This window comes from Trichosurus vulpecula, chromosome 3 (genome assembly GCF_011100635.1).
Source record: "Trichosurus vulpecula isolate mTriVul1 chromosome 3, mTriVul1.pri, whole genome shotgun sequence".
NCBI lineage: Eukaryota > Metazoa > Chordata > Mammalia > Diprotodontia > Phalangeridae > Trichosurus > Trichosurus vulpecula.
The window spans coordinates 195,529,891-195,550,186 of NC_050575.1; the positions used below are offsets into that span (position 1 = coordinate 195,529,891).

The following is a 20,296-nucleotide window of genomic DNA, read 5'->3' on the forward strand; positions in this document are numbered from 1 at the left end:
TTGTTTGAATCCATGCTGAAAGGCTATTTATGTTAGCAGACTTTGCTGGGCTTTATTAAGTAGCACAAACTGGAACAAATACTTCACAACAAATGCTTTAGTCTGGACTTACCTCCCCGAAATCTAAGCAAGGCACGCTAGCTCCAATATGAATGAATCAACATCTTTGTTCTTTTTCTCTCATCCCCTCCTGCTGTTTGCACAGAAGCAGGAGGTGATTCATAGTCTTCATCTCTCTGTTTCCTGATCAGTTCCACCATGTTTTCAAGAGGGGATCCCTGATTCTTATAGCGGCTCAGGTGAATATGGTCTATTCATACACTTTCACTTCTCTAAGGTCACTCACGCTGTCTCCTGGGGCATTCCCAAGGGCAGTGTTCTTAGTAATTCCAAATTTGAGAACAGCAGAAAGGCAAGATGCACACTCCAGGTGTAGATGGTACAACTGAAATAGCATTGTTCTTGGAATTGTTCGGGGAAAACATTAGGGTGCCAAACTGTGATTTGGCTTCTCTAGGATGACCAAACATCTTGGTTACCTCTGGTAATTATGTTATGGACACAGTGACTATCTGATGAAGTTTTCAAAATCTGAACAACCAGAGCATTGAAATAAAATTTTTTTTTGTTTGGGTAAGGGTGATTTTATGAGAAAGAAAACACATTTCATTCATTCAGCCAATGCTGATTGAATCTACTATTCTCAAAGATCTGTACTAAGTAATGTGAGGAGATACAAAGAGGAGTAACATATAGTTCCTTGGGATAGATAGCTAGGTGGCCCAGTGGAAAGGGTGCTGGGCTTAGAGTCAGGAAAATTCAAATGTGGTCTCAGACACTTACTAGCTGTGTGTGACCCTGGGCAAGTCACTTAACCCCATTTGTCTCAATTTTCACATCTGTAAAATGAGCTGGAGAAGGAAATGGCAAACCACTCCAGTATCTTTGCCAAGAAAACCCCAAATGGGGTCATGAAGAGTTGGACACAACTGAATAGAAACAAAATATGTAGTCCCTGCCCTCAAAGAGCTTAAAATTTTTTTGGACAGCCACAGCTAACAGACACTAAACAAAGAATAATTCTTTACTAGACTATGGCACTATAGAATTGTGGAGAAAGGAGGGTGCAGAGAGACTAGGTGAGACAAAGTCTCCTGCAAGACAGGGAACTCAAGTTGGACCTTGAAGTATTGATAGGATTTGGATAACTGGGAGGGAATTCCAAGTGAGAGGGGATGGGCAGAGGGTAGGGAAATGAGCAAAGGCTCCAAGGCAGTAGGAGATCAATCTAAAGGTGGACAGTAATTCTAAGATATTTTAAAGCAGAGCAGACATTTTCAAGTTCTCTTGTATTTTCCCTACTGCATGTTGTGGACCATACATATTTTATCGACTGACTGACTCATAAAGTCATATCTGTGACAACTCTAGGATCACAGCTATTTGAGAATTCTCTGGGAAGTATAAACCCTCAAATTTAACTCACCTGGATGGAGCCTGTGATTTAAAAACAAAACTGAACAAAAATTTTTAATGGAGGCTATATGTAGCTGCAACTCACTTGACAATCCATTACATTAGACTGTCAACATTCAAGCATTAGTTGGTAAAAGCAGATCCTTTTGTCAATAATTTAATATAGCCCAGGTCACCACAAAATATATAGCCTCTGAAGGTTTACAAAGCATTTTTACAAATACTATATTATTTTATCCTTGCAACAACCTTGAGTAGCAGGTGTTATTGTTATATTCATTTTACAAATGAGGAAACTGAGACAGATGTTAAGTGACTTGCCCAGGGTCACACAGCTAGTAAGTGTCTGAAGCTGGATTTGAACTTAGGAAGATGAGTCTTCCTGACTCCTGGCACAGTGCTTTGTGACGCCACCCAGCTGCCCCCACAACACAAGCCAAACAACAAAACAGCTTACTTGTGTTCTTTCAAACAAGTCTATGAGAAATTCATTTCAACTCAATTCAACGAAGATGGTAAGCACTTATGTAAAGGTAGTGTGCGTGGAAGGACAATTGGGCATGGAAGGATAAAAGTGAAACAGTCCCTGGTTTTCCAATTACCCAGATAATCTGATAACAGAATGAGCTCCCCAAATGGAGCGCCACCTCCATTTCTTCTGTGCTATCTACAGGGTGTCCCTAAAGTCTGGACGCGTAGGCAAAAATGCATATTTTAAAATATTTGGAATATTAACAGACCTTAGCCCCCTCGACTTCTTTTTCTGCGGTATGCTAAAGGAGAAGGTGTACTCAATGAAAATCAGACACAACACATTTGATTGAATGTATATGAGTGAATGTGCTAAAATTGATGGCAATGGCAACGTGGAGTTACTGTATCATGTTCACGTGAATCTTGCAAAGCACATCAACTTTTGCATCACAAATTATGGAAATCATATTGAAGATGTTATTTGTTAATATTCCAATTAAATAAAATGTTGAAAATTTCATTCATTTCTTGAAAATATGCATTTTTTTGCCTATGTGTCCAGACTTCAGGAACACCCTATATATCAGATTATTATACAGATCACATTAAATAAAGAAGCATTTAAAATACAGTTCACTTTAAATTATTTAGCCAGGAGGTAGGGAAGCCTAGTAGAAAGCATGCTATCAAATGACTTAAATTGGAATTGAAGTCTGCCATTTATCAGCTATGTAACTTTGTTTTCATCTGTAAACATTTTGCATATACTTGTATGTGTACATGTTGTCTTCTCCATAGAATGTAAGTTTCTAGAAGGGACAGGCTCTTTCATTTTTTTTTCTTCTTTTTTTTCATAACAACTAGTATGGTGCCTGGCAAATAATGAACATTTAACCAAGGCTTGTTGATTGATTTTTCTCTGTAAGTCTCAGTTTCTTTATTTGCAAAATAAGGTAAATAGCATCTTTCCTGTCTACCTCATAATGGAGCGTAGCAGTGCAATCCACTGATAACTTTACCACCTTAGAAAAGGCAGGGGCTCACCTGAAACCTGAAGTTAGGTGTGGCATCATCTCTTCCCTTCTATTGATTTTTATATTTGTGGTGGGAGAAAACCAAGAGAAATATGATAGTTCCCTGAAGTTGCCTCCTATTCTGCTGTCTACTTGGCCTCCCTGGCCAAAGCCACCCATGATTATTTTGGCATTGTAGAAGGACTTGTAGCCACAGTCCATGCCATTACTACCATGTACGAGATAGTAGATGGCCCCTACGGCAAGTTGTGGTGTGGTGGATGTGGTATTGCCTCATACACCATCCCTGCTTCCACTGGTCAAGCTAAGGCCATGGGCAAAATCAACCCTGAGCTGAATGGGAAGATCACAGGTATGGCCTTTCATGTTTCTACTCCCAACATATCTGTTATGAACCTGCCCTATGGTCTGGGAAACCATCCACATATAATGCTATCAAGAAAGTAGCGAAGCAAGCATCAGAAGGACCTTTAAATGACATTTTGGACTACACAGAGGACCAGGTTGTATTCTGTGACCTCAAAACACCTCTTATTTTACTTTTGATACTGGCATGGATGTTACTCTTAATAACAATTGTCAAGCTCATCTTTTGATATAACAACAAGTATGGTTATAATAGCCATGAAGTACACATCGTGGTAGACATGGTCTCTAATGAATAAAATAGAAAGCCATAGATCCTTATTGTTGCTGAGTTGTTTTTCAGTCATGTCTGACTCTTCATTACACCATTTGGAGTTTTCTTAGCAAAGATACTGGAGTGGTTTTCCATTTTCTTCTCCATCACATTTTATAGATGAGGAAACTGAGGAAAACAGGGTTAAGTGACTTGCCCAGGGTCACACAGCCAGTAAGTGAAGTCTTACCACTGGGGAGCCCACATCCCAAAAGTATTTCCCCATATTGGGGATCTATATTTCTCACATGGTCCTTGCCCCAAGATAACCCCTCTAGTAGGCAAGGAGCATAGACCCCTAGGTTCTATTCTATTAATGAAGCCATTGTATTCAGTGAAAAAAATGAGTACAAGTGCTATCCAAATATAAATGTAATACATTTTAAAACTGTACAATCTTTAAAAATTATTTATTTGTTTTCATCTATCTATTCATTTCAGTCATTCATTATTCGTTTAATCCTAAATTATGTTTCCCTTGGGTAAATCCTCAGTTCAATCCACTCTAGTTAGACATCTGCTAGCACCTCATGAAATATGGGGTGGGGGGGTGTTGTGCTCTCTACCATTTAAAAGAGTATCCACACCAATGAAATCACATGTAAAAATTATTGAAATATTGAAGTAAAGCAATCATAGTCATATTTTAGAATAAGTTGCCACCTTGTTGGGTCAAGCTGGGAGATAAGGCCCTGTCTTCCTCTCCACCCCTCAAATTCTCCTAGATCAAATGCCGTTTTTAGCAGCAACCCTTCTTTAAGAGGGTGACTCTGGTTGTAAAATAAACAGAATCAGCATGTTCTTAAGCAAATGATCTTTTCCCCTGAGTGAATAGACAGAGGTTATTTCAAGGCTATGTTTTATGTCTTGGTAACACCTTTTTTTCAAAACAAGTTTATTGCAGACTAAAGCTTTCTGCAGAGAAGTCTTTTGTTCTCCCACCTCTCTAGATTTGTGGCACTTCAGCAGTTTTTCCTGCTTTGGCTCAGGATGTTATTCACAGGGAAACGATTATATAATAGTGAAGCCACAGCATGTGGACTGGCCACCTCTGTACCCAGTGGACCCAATGGTAATGATAGTGAAGGAGATGAAATCAGGAAGAAGAGTTGGGTCTGACCAAATTACTCCAGATGTTTATGCTGGACACGATATGATTTTAAAGGCACTCAGAGATCTATTTTTAAGATATCTCAAAGAGGGAAAGGGTTATATAAGCATAGGGTACCATCTTTAAGTAAACATATACCTCCTAAATAAAAACATCCTCTCATTCCTCAAATCCAAAGAAAGCAAAGCTCATGGACAGTCGCTTGTATTTTTTTTAAAAAAGAGGTTACTAAAAATCAGGAATGGCCAATTGTTTTACTTGCTTTCTCATCCCTAGAAAATCTTTATAAAAATGATCTATGGATGTACTGTAGGCCTCCTTGATGAAAATAAGAGAAGGGAACAGACTTTCATAGGCAATTTTCTATAGTGGAGCACATCTTCGTGATCACACAATTAACTGGAAAGTGTAGTGAATATATGCTCCTGTTGAGCTTATTGATAAACATTTTGTCCAATGATGCAAAATGCAGCTTTGAAAACTCTCCAGATCTCTCATGTACACATAAAAATCGTGCCAAACTCCATGACAGATGATACTGCAGAGTGTAGCAGCAAGCATCCTAGCATACCCAGGATGGCCTACTAGCACAGGTTCTTTACTATGCTTTTCTAGGAAAAGGGGTTAACAATCCTACTTTTAATTACATTCACTAGTTCAGGGGAAAAGTCAGCTCCCTTAAAGTCAGAGAAAGTACAAGCAGAGATATTAACATAAAGACCAATGGATAGCCCTCTTAACTGCTTAAATCAAAGCGATATTGCTATACACTTTACATACATCACTGGATCGAGAGAGCCTTTACATCTGAGCAGTCCAGAAGCTCTGCACTTATGGCTAGTCAGAGCCTCAACCAGGAAACCGAAAGATCCTTCTCATAAGCGAACCCCCAAAGCAAAACCTCACCTCAGAGTATATATGCATTTTTGGCTAACAGGCTCAGAGCAAGAAGACATCACAACTCTCGGGACTCAGTGCCTAATTAGCTTTAATACCAAAAAGTGTGAAAGCCTTCCTACAAGCAAGCCTCCCCCTAAGCAAGCTCCTCCTTAGGCAAGTCCTTCCCCCACTGGGCTCCACATGAGATCTTATTATCCCATTAACATTATACAGAGATAACTTTGTCCGTTGATCAGCTCAGTATGCACAATAAAATGAGATGTTAAATATATATGTACATATATAAAGTGTTCATAAGTATTATGGTGCATGTCCTGTGTAAGAAGCAAATGAAGAGATGGTTTTCTATTGATGGTCATGTTCTCCAAATAGTCTTATTCACAGATGACATTGTACCAACTGAATTAAGCCCCAGAACAGTATAAAATCACCACAGAGAAATCAATAGCAACACAAAAGATGTTTAACCATCCACACAACACAAAATGGATGAAAAACACTCATTGTTCAGAATATGGCATAGAGCAGGATAAAAACCCAGTAAACCAATAAGCCTTTATTAAACACCTACATATGGAGAGATTGAAAGATGTCATCCACACTGGAGAAGCACTATGCTAGGTACTTCTCTACAAACACAAAGGGAGATGGTCTAAGAGAGGGGAAGGATGTATATAGGCAGTGTTGTCCAAGGAAAGGAGTTTTGGTCTAGAGTCTTAAGGGAGTGTTACTGGTGCCATAGGGCATTAGATTGCAATGCTCTTTTCTGTAGCAATGGTAGGATTGACTTAATTATTGTTCCCAGATCAAAAGCATAAGATTCAAAGTGTGGGTTTGTAGGGGGAGGGAAAACATGAGGCAGTAGGAGAGATGGCAAGATATTGTCCTGGTGGATGGCCGGATGCAAGGTAAAGCATGGTCTGGCAGTAGACAGATACTAATTAAGATACTTCAGATCAAGTATGGTGTCCCAAAGGACTAATGCCCGCCCCCCCCCTCCGCCCCAGCCCATTCTCCAGGGGTGAGGGTATGAATGTTGAAGAGCAGCATATGATCTCTGGAGATCCAGGTTTTGAGTGGAAAGAAGGGGGCATTGTCAGGGCAGAAACCAAGATGTCCACAATAGGAAAGCTCCAGTCTCCTGGTGAATGAGTTAGAGGGAATATGCCTATCAGATTACTCTATCAAAATGTGAATATAGGGCAAGCAATGCAGGTGGATAATGAGCTGGGTCTGATCATAATAGGATATAGGGGTTGTGTCCTATCTGGCACCTAGTCCAGTCATCCTAAGAATTAAACAAGGTATAGCAGAAAGAATAGTTTTGGAATTTGAGGACTGAAATTCAAATCTTGACACTGCTATTTAACTACCTGTGAGACCTTGGGAAAGTGACTTAATCTATCTGGGCTTGAACTTCTTTTTCTGTGGAATATTGGACTAGATGACTTCTAAAGTTTCCAGCTCTAAATCTGCTATCCTGTGGTCTTATTACTGCTTATGGCCATTTCTTTAAAGTAGTACTTCTTTTAAGCACTCCTTTTCTTTAACACTAATATTTTAAAGTTAAAAAAATCTTTTTAAAAATTATGGACTGGAGAACATCAACAAATATGAACACTTTCATGTTGAAAGAAAAGAAAAAGAGGATTGTATAGGAAATTATGAGCCTCTATTACATACCACTTGTTTTTTAAAAAGTAGAGACTAAATTTAAGTTGGCAGTGTCATCTTTGCCCTGCCTGTCTTTGTCCCCTTTTAAACTTCCTCCTGCTCTTAGCTGTGCATTTAAAAAATTTTCATTGATACTCTTTTTTCTTCTCTTTTTGGGCATTACTATCACTCTCTCATTCCTTCTTGCATTGCCCTCCCCACCATAATCTCTTATTTGTAAAAAGAATATATAATCCATCAAAACTAATTCACACATTGGTCATATCTGAAAATGTATCTCATCTCTCAACTTTAGGTGGATTTTAATCCACTAACTCTTTGCTAAGAAACGGAAAGCATAATTCATCATCTGTATTTTAGAGCCTTTAATTAGTCATTGCATTAATCAGAGTTTTTAACATTTGTCAATAGTGTTTTCATTTACAGCACTCTAGTCAGTATGTAAATTGTTCTTTTGGTTCTTTTCAGTTCATTCTGCATCAGTTCATACAAGTCTTTTCAGGTTTCTCTGAAACCATCCCTTTCATCATTTCTTACTGAGCAATAAAATTCAGTTAGTCATATACCATCATTTGTCCAGTTATTCCTCCAACTGGTGGACACCCTCTTAGTTTCCAGTTCTTTGCTGTAATGAAAAGGGCTGCTATAAATATTTTTGCAAATAAATGTTCTTTTACTCTGTTTGGGTTTAATGCCATTATTTTTCTTGGTGATGCTAAATTACTATGAATCATGAAAAACCTTAATCTCATAAGAATAAAATTATCAATAACCCAAAGAGCAATGGGAAGACATATGGTAAGCTTAATCAGACTGCAGAATGTTACTAATGATAGCTGGCATAAGAAAAGTGGTGTAAAAGGCATTATTCAGGATATGTATGACTAGAAATGGAGATGGCCAGTCATGCAGGGATAATAAGATATATCAGGTGGACAACCTAAATGGTATATTGGTACCCCCTGGTAATTAAAAGAACCAGAAAAGGAGAATCAGATGGAAAAAAGGCTTTTTTTTAAAATGGCTGATTCATAGGAAAATGTGGACAGTAATTCATATTTATGACATGAATGAATTATGGAATCACAAGTTGAAAGAGATCTTAGAAATCATCTAACCCAACTCCTATTTAAATAATGAATCCTGTTTGCAAAATCCCCAACAAATGACTTTTCTTGAAAACCTCCAGTATTGGGGGTCCACTTCCTGTGGAGATAGCTCATTACATTTTGGGGAAGCCCCTCTTTTTAAGGGTACTTTCCTGAGTTTGAACTAAAATTGGCTTTCCTGTAACCTCTTCATTGGTCGTAGTTCTTTCTTCCAGGGTCAAGCAAAGCAAGCCTAACCCCTTTGTACATGATAACCCTTCAAATCCTCAAAACCTGCTAGAATGTCCTTCAATTTTCTCTTCTTCAGGCTAAGGAAGGGATGGGGAGGTTGTAATTTACATTGGTAGAGAGAGAGCACCCACACTGTTGAAATCATGAATTCACCAAAGCATCAAAGGTACATGGGGAGGAGGAGTGCGGGGGTGGGGGGTGGGGGGGGGATGGGGTGGGAACCAAAACAAAACTATGGAGAGATCACAAAGACTTTGAAGGAAGAAAATTTTAATCACAGAGACCTTTGATAATGATCAATGATCAAGTGCTTAGGAAGAAAGCCATTTTCACCATAGAACGCCTGTGTTTTCCTGTCTTTTCCCCTCATGGTATCAAAGGCATTTCTTAGAAAAATTAGCATTTGATTTACTTAGTTTAATTCCTAAAATTTTATTTTAATTAAGCATCTTGATTTACAGTACAGCTAGGGTTATTTTAGCAACATCATCCCAAGGGGCTACTCACTTCTAATTGATATATTTTACCCAAAATATTGCTTTGGGAATTCAAATAGGATGCGGCATAAGAAGGGACTATCCAGGCAGCTAGGTGGCACAGCGAATAGAGCACCAACTCTGGAGTCAGGAGGTTCTGAGTTCCAATGTGGCCTCAAACACTTGACACCTACTGGCCGTGTGACCTTGGGCAATTTACTTAACCCCAATTGCCTTGCCTTCACTCCTCAGGAAAAAGAAAAGGGACTACCGTACTATTCCTGAGTTCATGTCAGAAGTCAAGGCACTTCATATTCAATTGAACAATCTGAATGTCAATTTGGTTGTACATCTAAGATCAGGGAGAAGCGTTTTGTGAAATTGAACGTATAAATTAGGGAGAAAATATCCAACAGAATAACTGGAGATGGAAACATATCTGCGGTAGACTGACTAGTAAGGATGCCAGTAACTAGTTCTGGAGTCATAAGACCTGAGAGGGGATCTGAGCTCTGGAACCGACTCCTTGTGTGATCCTGGGTACATGAGGCAGGTTTGAGATGTCGAGGGACAGAGACACTGTCACAGATACCATAGGTAATTATTAGGTTTATTGAATAACATAAATCTGCAGGGAGACACTCATAGATAATAATAATGGCCAGCATTTATATCATGCTTTTAAATACTCTTTCATTTGACCCTCACAATAACTCTGGGACATAGGTGCTATTTTTATTTCCATTTTATAGAAGAGGAATCAGGCAAATGACAGAGGTCAAGTGACTTGCCCAGGGTCACATACCTAGTATGTGTTTAAAGCTGAATTTGAATTCAGGTCTTCCTGACTCTAGATCTAGGGCTCCATCCATTGAACAACCTAGCTGACTACCTAAGGAACAAATGAAACGTAAGCGATAGAAGGAGATTTGTGAATCCTTTGGTCCACCTTCTTGGTACCCAGTCTGTCCCTATCTTTTTTCTGAGCAATGAGGCTGCATACATCAATATTCCTGGAAGGTCAGCCCTATCCAGAAAAATATCTATTTCAACACTAGGTAGATCACAGAGTTTAGAGGCCTTGTGGTTTTGTTCTGAAGTAGACAAAAAGAGGTGGTGTCTTTTACAAATGCACCAGTCTAGGATAAGCAAATAAGACTAAACATAGGAGCTGACGGAAGTGCTTTGGGGGTCAAGGGTTGCTCTCAAGGTGTTCTTCAGTTGCAATAAATATTTATTAAACACCTACTATATATCAGGCACTGTGACAAACACTGGGGATATAAAAGGAGTCTATAGACAGTTTCTGCCTTCAAGAGGCTTCCAATCTAATGGAGGAGACAGTATGCCAACAAATACAAACAAGCTATATACAGGATAAACAGGAAATAATTAACAGAAGGAAGACACTAGAATTGAGAGAAATTGGGAAAAGCTTCTTGTAAAAGATGGGATTTTTAGTTGGGACTTAAAAATCCCAACGTAGCCTGTTTGTACCTCAATATCTTCATGTATAAAGGAAATATAATAATACTTGCTTTAATTCACAATTCTGTTGAGCTACACTCTATAGACATGAGCTACTTTGTTGGATTGCTGATCTCTAATGTGGTTGCTCCCTCTAAAGATGCAGAACATGGTTAATCTAAGTGTTTTTATCGTGGCAGCATGTCTTCCTGTAAATCCTCCATAGGGAGCCTGTTCATCTGCTGGAGGCCTTTCTCTAGTTGGCATGACATTTTGTGGATACCAACGGGGCATGTGGATTGTCCATTGGCTAACTCTCATTCTCACCACAAGTCACCTACCATTACCACCAGAAAATTATTGTTAATAATAAGGGGCTTTTTAATAAGGAGAAACATGGGATTATTGAAAGCACTATGTAATTTTCCAGAGGTAATTCCACCCGTATTCCTCCTTCAGTGATAGACCCAGTCCATTATCTTTGAGAGGTATCTGACCAAGATATTTAAATAGATAAACCAATGGTTGTTGAGGAAATAGGTGGACAATAAACATTCTTTGTCTTCTTGTTTTTTTTCCTATGTGGATATTTAGGTTGAACTCTTAAAGGATTATAGGTCTCATTTAGAAAACTTTGCAAAATTCTGAGGCTTGATGCAATAAACACATTTGAAGTACCTCATCATCTATAGGTAATCCTTTCCCATTTGGATTCTGCAGTGGAGATCCTGTATGAGAATAATAAACACTTCTGGTGAGCCTATAGCTCCTTGTTTTGTACCTTGCTTGATATTTATAATAAGAGAAGTATGACTATTGCTCCATTTTGGGGGGGGGAATCTTGTATGCACTTGGCACTTGCATATGAAACTGTTTTTTGGAAAAGAGCCTTTAAGGTAATGTTTCTGTCTGCTGAATTAATGCTTTTGTATAGTTAAGAGATAAGCACAATGGTATATTATATTTTCTATACTTTTCAACCAATTGTGTGGCTATAAAGATGTAGGTCTGCTTTAGAATATTGCTTGCAAAATGCTGCCTATTTTCTTCTCATACTTTCATTAAGGACTCCTTGATGTACGCGAAGATTATTCTCACAAAATTCCCATAGAGAAGGGAACATAATCATGTGGGTCAATAGTTATTAACATTTTCCCAATCACCTTTTTGATAAAAATAAGGACTATGATTTCCCCTCAAGCCTCTGGTGTCCTCCCCTTGAGAACTGAATCCTTGAAGGCTTTAGAATCATGTTAGCTACAGCATAGATTTCCTTTTTCACTTGGCCCAGTTGTTCTTCCCCATCTTAGTACCATTTCTACTTCACCATGTTAGTACCTTAGGGATGATGCTAGAATCCAAGAATGGTAGCTCCAGTGCATTGAGAATAAAAGAGTTTGTTACACAAATCTTTACAGATCTTTTCCATTTTTTGTTTGTTTGTTCTCTTTCCATTTTTATTCTTAAATGTCCCCAGGATAACTTTACTTAGTCAAATTTCTGAGCTATTATTATTATTTTCCAAATAAACTTTTACTCAGAAAATGATTGGATATAAAAGCTATGCAATTCCTCGCGCTCATTTTGAAATATGGAGGTCTTGGGAAGGACCTTAAACCTGTCTCTGTAATAATAATTGTCTACATTTATATACTTTTCACATATATTATCTCATTTAATTCTTACAACAATCTTGTGAAATAGGGAAAATCATAGTCTCCCAGAATTGGAAGGGACCTATGAGGCCATCTAATCCAACCCCCTGCTCAATACATGACTGTACTCTCTAACATTTCTGACAAGTAGTTGTTCACTTGTCTAATAAGATAATATGTGTAAAGTGCTTTATAGCTGCTAAGGTCTACATTTATAATATAAGGGATCATTAAACCATTATTTTATTATTATACAGCTTTCACCAAGTTACTTGTCTCCACTATGTATCTTATTCTTTGCCTATAAAACAGGGAGACAGAGATGTTGTGATTATCAAAGGGAAGGATATAGAAATATTTCTGAGGTAGTTACCAGTGTATTTCTCTCTCTTTATCTAGAATAGACCATTCATTCACTCAGTGGGGTTGTTTTAGGCACCACGCAGATTGTCCCTTGAATTCTGGGACTTTTTCTCTTCTATCGAGGCTATTTTATCTTTGTGCTTTGCTGCACATATGTAAATTGAGGATCAAGGCAATTTTTTCTTCCATGCTTAGATTTTATCAAACAATTAATTGAGAAGCATTTATGAAGCCCAGACTACCAGACACACACCACTAAGTACTGAGGATTAAAGGAAAGCCCCTAATGGTCCCTGCCCTCAGGGAACTCACATTCCAATGGGGAAGATAAAATGTAAATAATGAGGTGCTTACAAGATAGATACAAACTAGATGGAAGGTAATCTCAGAAGGGAAGGTACTAGCCATTCTGGGACTAGAAAAATTCTATAAAAGATAAGATTTTAGCTGTGTCTACACCAAGGGAACTAAGGGGCCAAGGTGAGCAGGGAGAGCATTCTAGGCATGGGGGAAGCCAGTACAAAATCATAGAGATGGCATATGGGGCTTCCTGGGTGAGAATCGGCATGTAGGCCTGAGGAGCTAGATCAGAGGGCAGGGAGGAGAATCAGGCAGAAGAAGCCTAGAAAATCACGAGTCATTGGTATAAACTAAGCCAGGCTATTCACCTCTCAGAGAGCTAAATTTTTGGAGTAGTCAGTGAGATTTTAATGGACAAGATGTCAGTCTTTCTGACCTTGTAACTATTCTACAAGATCATTGTTGGGACCTTGGGTTGTTGACCTGTAGCTCTCATCTTACAAATTGTGTGGTTTCCTCCCACTTAGCAGTGAATGGCTAAATGGATCAATGGGTCAGGGATTAAAAGAACCAGGGGAAGAAATTTGTATTTAGACTCCATTAGGCTAGAATTTTATCCACTAGATACAAATAAATGGCTGCTGCTGAAGTAATCAAGAAAGACTGAAGGGGGAGCCTGATATAATGGACCAGATGCTGAATTTGGAGTCAGGAAGACCCAACTTCATACTCCACCTCAGATATTTCCTAGTTGTGTGACTCTGAGCAAGTCACTTAACCTCTGTTTGCCTCAGTTTCTTTATCTGTGAAGTGGGAAAACAGTATTTGTAGTAGCTACCTCTCAGAGTCATGAAATGATGTACGTAAAAACCACTTTGTAAAACTTAAAGCTCTTTATAAATGACCACTATTAACAATAACTATTGCTATGATGATAATCAAATATATAATCAAATGAGATGATATCTATGACATTTTTAAAGTGCTTTACAAATCTTAACATTCTATGTTGTTATTATTTTTTGTTACTACGATCACTATTAAAGCCATAGTAGGTGGTGAGCTTCATGAGAATAGTGATGGTATCTTATCTAACTCTTGTATCTTGAGTGCCTAGAAGAGTGTGCACTTAAGTTCTTATAGATTGCTTGTATGCATTACTTAAAACACTTAGGGTGCATTTTAATCGCTAAGAAGAAAAAGATAATTGGATTGTATTATTCACTTCAAAATGCAAAACCCCTTTTAAAATTGCCCTGCAAGCTTTCTCTTCATAATGGATGAAAAGATTACATGGGGACCGTGGTATTGAAGAAAGAGCACTGGTCTGGGGGTGGTGGTGGTCAGAAACTGCGGATATTAATTCCCACTATTTACTACCTAGAGGTGTGATTCTAGGCATTCTGCTTCATATCACTGCATACCATTTACCTTCTCTGGGCCTCAGTTGTCTCATTTGTATATTGGAGCATTTGGATCTTTAAGGTGCGCTTCCATGATTCCACGTGATCTAAAATTCTCATGAGCACATCGTGCGTTAGAGAGGACCATACAATGGCTATAGAAGAACCATTCCCGATCCCCTTTCTTTTACTATCACATTTCTAAGAATGGTCTCATCTTTTGCCATTTTCCCTTCTCATTAATTTTTTCTTCCCTTAAAAGAACAAGATATCCTAACTAACATTCATTAGGTTATGTCCTAAAAGACTGTAAATGAACCCATCAGAAATGATACATAAAGGAGGATTATAAAAGAATCATTTAGATCTGGCCAGCCAAAGCATGAAGTTTTCCTCAATTTCTTTTATGGGCTGGTACAAAGATGAAAACTTCATTTGATTTTCTTTCCCACATAGTCCTGAGTAAATGTCTAGATAGACATCTTTTCAGAGACAGTCATTGGACTTTCACCCTGGAAGAGGGGGAGTAGCAGGTATAGGAATTAATCAGAAGATATAACGTTCTTATTCTGGAGTTAAGATTTTTGCTCATCAAACTTTTTCAGTTGAATTGGCCTTTCAATGGATGTGGGTGTTTTAAAACTGATTCTGGATCCTAGAGGAGGCAGCTGTGTAGGAATATCACAGGAATGAGTGTGCCTCTGAATTCATTAGTAGTTCTGAGAGAAGGCTAGGGAATTTAAACACAGAATTAACTGTCCTATAGTTCCTTCCTGACCACAAACTATCCTGGACTACATATTCTCATCATTTTGTGATTATGATTCTGCCCTAGCATGGTCATAATGGACACTCAATATTGAACACCTCATAGAATCATGGGATTTTAGAACTGGAAAGGACCTTAGACTATAAACCATAGAATCGTAGAGCCAGAAGGATTATGGAACATAGAACGTAGAGTGTCAGAACTGGAAAGGATCTTAGAACAAACCATATTAGAACCAGAAGGGACCTTAGAATATTGAACATCAGGCCTTTGAAATCAACTTTTCCAACTTCCTCATTTTATAGATAAAGAAACTGAGAGCCAGAAAAGCTAATTGTCTAAAGTCACAGAATCACAAAATCAGAGAATATGAGAGTTGGAAAGAACATCAGAAGATATCCAGTCTAATCCATACCTGTAGGTCACAGAGCTAGTTAGTGGTAGAACCAGACACAGTGTGATGCAGTGGAAAGAATGCTTTATTTGGAGTTTGAAGGTATGGGTTCAATTCCTTGGTAATGTTTTTATTACTTATGAGGCAGTTAGGTGGCATGGTGGATAGAGTGCTGGACCTGGATTCAGGAAAACCTGAGTTCAAATCCTGCCTCAGACACCAGTTATGTGACCTTGAGAAAGTCATTCAATCTGTCTGCCTTAGTTTCCTCAACTGTAAAATGGGAACTGCCCTCCCCCATCTCCTCACCACGTTGTTGTGAGGAACAAATGAGATAATATTTGTAATGGATTTAGCATGTTATCTGGCACGTAGTAGTTGCTATCTAAATGCTTATCATCATCATCCTCATTATTATTGGTATTATCTCAGGCAAGTCACTTAATTTCTTTGGGTCTTAATTTCCTCAACTGTAAGATGCGGAAGGCAAGACTTCATGCTAAATTTCCTTCCAGCTCTAAATATATGATCCTTTGACCAGATATAATCTCCAGATTCCTGTTCTTCCAACTACGCTATACTGCTTTTAGTTAGAAAATGTTAGAAGGATATGAGTTTCTTTTCATGGGCACAACTCAAATGATCACTTGTTTCAGCAGGATGCATGTAGTATAGGGATTATAGAATATTTGAATACTCCAGAAAAGTTCATCAATAGAAATAAGCTATTTTAGGTGCCTCTAAGCTGTGAGCATGACACTCTATCCTGTATCTGGAAGAGAACAATTTGTATAAACTAGAGCATGTCCCATTCATACAATTGTACAGAAGTAACTTTATTGCATCAAAATTTTATGGCTTTTTCATTATCTGAAATTCATGAAATTGCTATAGTTATTACTAGAGACCCAGAGAAACAATAAAATAATTAGATTTGTCTCTGGTTTTCATCACTAGTCCACAGCTTGTTCTGGAAGCTAATCTATACCTTACCCTATCTTAGAGATAGGGTAGCTAGGTGGCACAGTGGAGAGAGCAATGAACTTGGAATTAGGAAGACTCATCTTCCTGAGTTCAAATCTGGCCTCAGTGTGTGTGACCCTGGGCAAACGACTTTGCCTCAATTTCCTCATCTGTAAGGTGAGCTGGAAAAGGATACTCCAATATCTTTGCCAAGAAAACCCCAAATGGCCCCACAAAGAGTCAGACAACTGAACAACAACAACCACCACCACAATCCTACAGATAGAGTGAATTATAGCAAGGCAGTGTTGTATAGTGGATAGAGGGCCTACCTTAGGGTCAGGCAGACCTAGGTTCAAGTCCTTCCTCTGACACAAACTCATACGATCCTAGGCAAATCACTTAACTTCTAACGTTCTAGACAATTCTCTAAGGCCATAAGTTGTAGCAAAGGTGCAAATTGTATTGGGAAAACTCCAGAGCTTCTCCATATGGGAAGTCCTTATATCAATGGAATTATAGATTTTACACCTATTCCTATCCTAGAGATGGTCTCTTCTGATCCCAGAGCAGCCAATTAAGGGAAGAAGGTAATAGAAGGTGACTTTTTTTTTGGAGAATGGAAAAGAAAACTGGTCTGAATTTGTGAAAAGTCTGAATTATAGGATATTTGAAAAGAAATGTGAGCCTATTACTCTCAGGGTTCAAATAGTAACACAAACTAATAACTAACAAAAGGTAGCCAGGGAAAGAAGCAGCCAATACTATCTAGGAATTATTTTTTGTAGTTGACGATTCTTTTCATGAAAATTGGATGTTGTGAGGTTTGAAAGGGCTTGAGAATGGCGCGTTTTCTTAAACAAGCTACCCATTACTCCCACAACCTTCTTTATACTATTAATTTTCTTAGTAAACTCCCCCCCCATACTTATTGTAATCATAAACTTTAGCTCAGAGCAAAATGATCCTAAATTTCCAATTGCAGTCTGAATCAAAGTGGTTCATTATATTGAAGAAAAGAGAGAATGGTTTGTACTACGTCAGATTGGTTGAGAGTAAAGAAGGGAAGGTAAGAAGGAAAGAAGGGTAAGAAGAAAGGAAAGCAAGCTAAGAAGGAAGAAAGGGAAAGGAAGGAAGAAAGAAAGGGAAAGAAGAAAGTAGGAGAGGGAGAGTAGAAGGAAAGAAAGAAAGAAGCATTTATTAAACACCTACTGTGTTCCACATATCGTGCTAAGTGCCTTACAAATATCTCCTTTGATCCTCATAATAATCTTGGGAGGTGGGCATTATTATCCTTATTTTACGGTTGAGGAAACTGAGACAGACAGAGGTTAAGTGACTTCCCTAGGGTAACATAGCTAGTAAGTGTCTGAGGTTGGACTTGAACTCAGATCTTCCTGACTCCAGGTCTAGTACTCGATTCACTGTGCTGAATAGACTCCTTTTAGTCATGTTCCATTCTATACTATCATACTCTACTCTCCTTTGCAAAGTTAGTCAAAATGGCCATTGTGATTTTCATTGCCTTACACTTTGAAATAATTTGCCTTCTCCCATAAGTGGGCAGTAGAATGAAGGGAAAGGAGTGAACACAGGTCTAGTAGTTGGCAGACCTGGATTCTTCTAATTCTACTGTCAATCGGCTGTGTGTGTTTGGACAATTTACTTCTCTCTGAGCCTCAGTTCATTCATCTATAAAACAGCAGAGGACAGGAGGGTTAGGCCAGAACAGAGATGCTTAGCTTGAGGCTGAAAGACCTCCCAAAGGGTCCATGGATAGATTGTAGAGGTTCTGTTAATTCCAATGGGAGGAAAAAAAATACATTTTTTATTTCACTATAATAGATTTCCTTTGCAAACCTAGGTGCTTTATTCTATGCATTGAAAAACATTCTCAGATAGAAGTCACCAGACTGCTCAAAGAGGCCTGCAATACAAAAAAGGCAAGAACCCCTTTACTACACTCTCCCTAAAGTCTCTTCCAACTCTAAAATTCTGCAACACTGTGAATAATCTCTCCCTTCCATTAATTGTCAGAGTGGGCCATTGTGTTTTCTGAATCTCGACTAGTACCCGACAATAGGTTTTTTGGTTTGTTTTTAAAAATCAGTTTCATGAGTCAACTTGGTCAAAGAATTCATCACCAAGTAGCCAACTTTCTGGTGAAAAGTGCTCATCCAAAGATTGAAGTGTTACTATACTTGCTATTCAGCTATTTCAGTCATGTCCAACTTTTCTTGATCCCATTTTGGGTTTTCTTGGCAAAGATACTGCTCGGTGTACTGATGAGGAAACTGAGGTAAACAGACTTAAGTGATTTGCCCAGGATCGCACAACTAGTAAGTGTCTGAGGCCGGATTTGAATTCACATCTTCATGACTCCAGGCACTATGCACAGAGCTACCTAGCTCCATATCATAACAACATACTTGCCAACAAATCTAAATTGAACAACTATTTTATTTATTCTTAAGCCTGTTAGCCCTATCCTTGTGTGAACTGTGATGTCACTCTCCTTTATCTAGCCCACTCCATGGTAATGCTACCTACAAATATAAAATAGAAGTTTCTGAAAAATAAAGCCAGTTGCCACTCTTATGTGATGGTGCTTCTAAACCTGCATTCGCATGTGATGGCTGAACCTTAAATGTGGCAGAAGAAAACATCGTCAAGATGGCAAATGGCGCCCCAGAACATTGCTATTTTTGTTTCTGAAGAAGAGGCCTCATATAGGCTGTTATTTATCACCAGGACAACAACCTCCCATTACATCATGGTCCTGGGGAAGATACTGCAAACATATCATTTCCCCTGAAGGACAGTTTCTTAAGAAAGTGTCAGTCTTCGTTGACCCAGCCCTTAAATTCAAAATCCCTGGCGAAATGACAGAGGGACTAGAGACAGTATCATCTTGGAGCGTGCAACAGTGCAGAAGAAACTGACAGGCTACGGGATGAGTTCTATTCACATCCATCCACTCTTTGATGATGAGAGTGTTATGAAAGGGCCACTAGGCACAACAATACTCAGATTCGCTGGGCTGGTATTCCTAGAATAGAGCGGCTTGAGGGGGTAGGCCCGTTGTTTAGGATTCAGCTCCTGTTGGTACTTTAGTGGGTTTTTTTCGGATGTTGGGCTGAAGACAGGTTGCTCCCAGATGAGAAAAGGAAAATGGATGAATTAAGCCATTGTCCCAGTGTCCACATTGGTTCATGAGCAGAGAGTGCATCTCCCCTGTTGTTGAGAAAGGGTACTTATTTTGGAGTTCAGAGACCCGAGTTCAAGTCAGAGGCATTAGCAGAGAACTATAGGAAATCATATTTAGATGGGATGTCTTGAGTTATCTAGTCCAACATGGAATCATAGGATCATAGATCTAAATTAGGGAGGGCCCTTAGGGGCCATCTACTTCCAACCTTTTCATTTAAGAAGCAGTGTGACATAGAAGATTTGGATAAAAAAAACTGGGTTCTAATTTTGCATCTGACACACCTACTACCCGTGTGACCTTAGGCAAGACAAGTGCCTCAAGAGCTTAACTTTCCTGGACCTCAATTTCCTCATCTATAAAATAAGGGAGTTGAACTACATGGCCTCTGAGGTCTCTTTAGATTCCTAAAGCTATGATTCTATGATTCTATAGATGAGGGAGACCCTTAACATCCCCCAGGTCATGCAGGAGGGAAGTGGTGGAGCAGAAATTTGAACCCAGGTATTCTGACTCCAGATGAAGTGTTTTTTTTTCCCCACTGTATCACCTAAAAAGGTTATTGTAAGGAATATAATTAGAAACTTTCAAGCACTATAGAAATAGGAAT

At 38.7% G+C, this 20,296-nt stretch overlaps 1 pseudogene; it reads left to right on the forward strand.

The window, feature by feature from the left end:
- The first annotated feature begins 518 nt into the window (after nt 1–518).
- Nucleotides 519–20,296, forward strand: part of LOC118842349 — a 60,545-nt pseudogene continuing 40,767 nt past the window's right edge.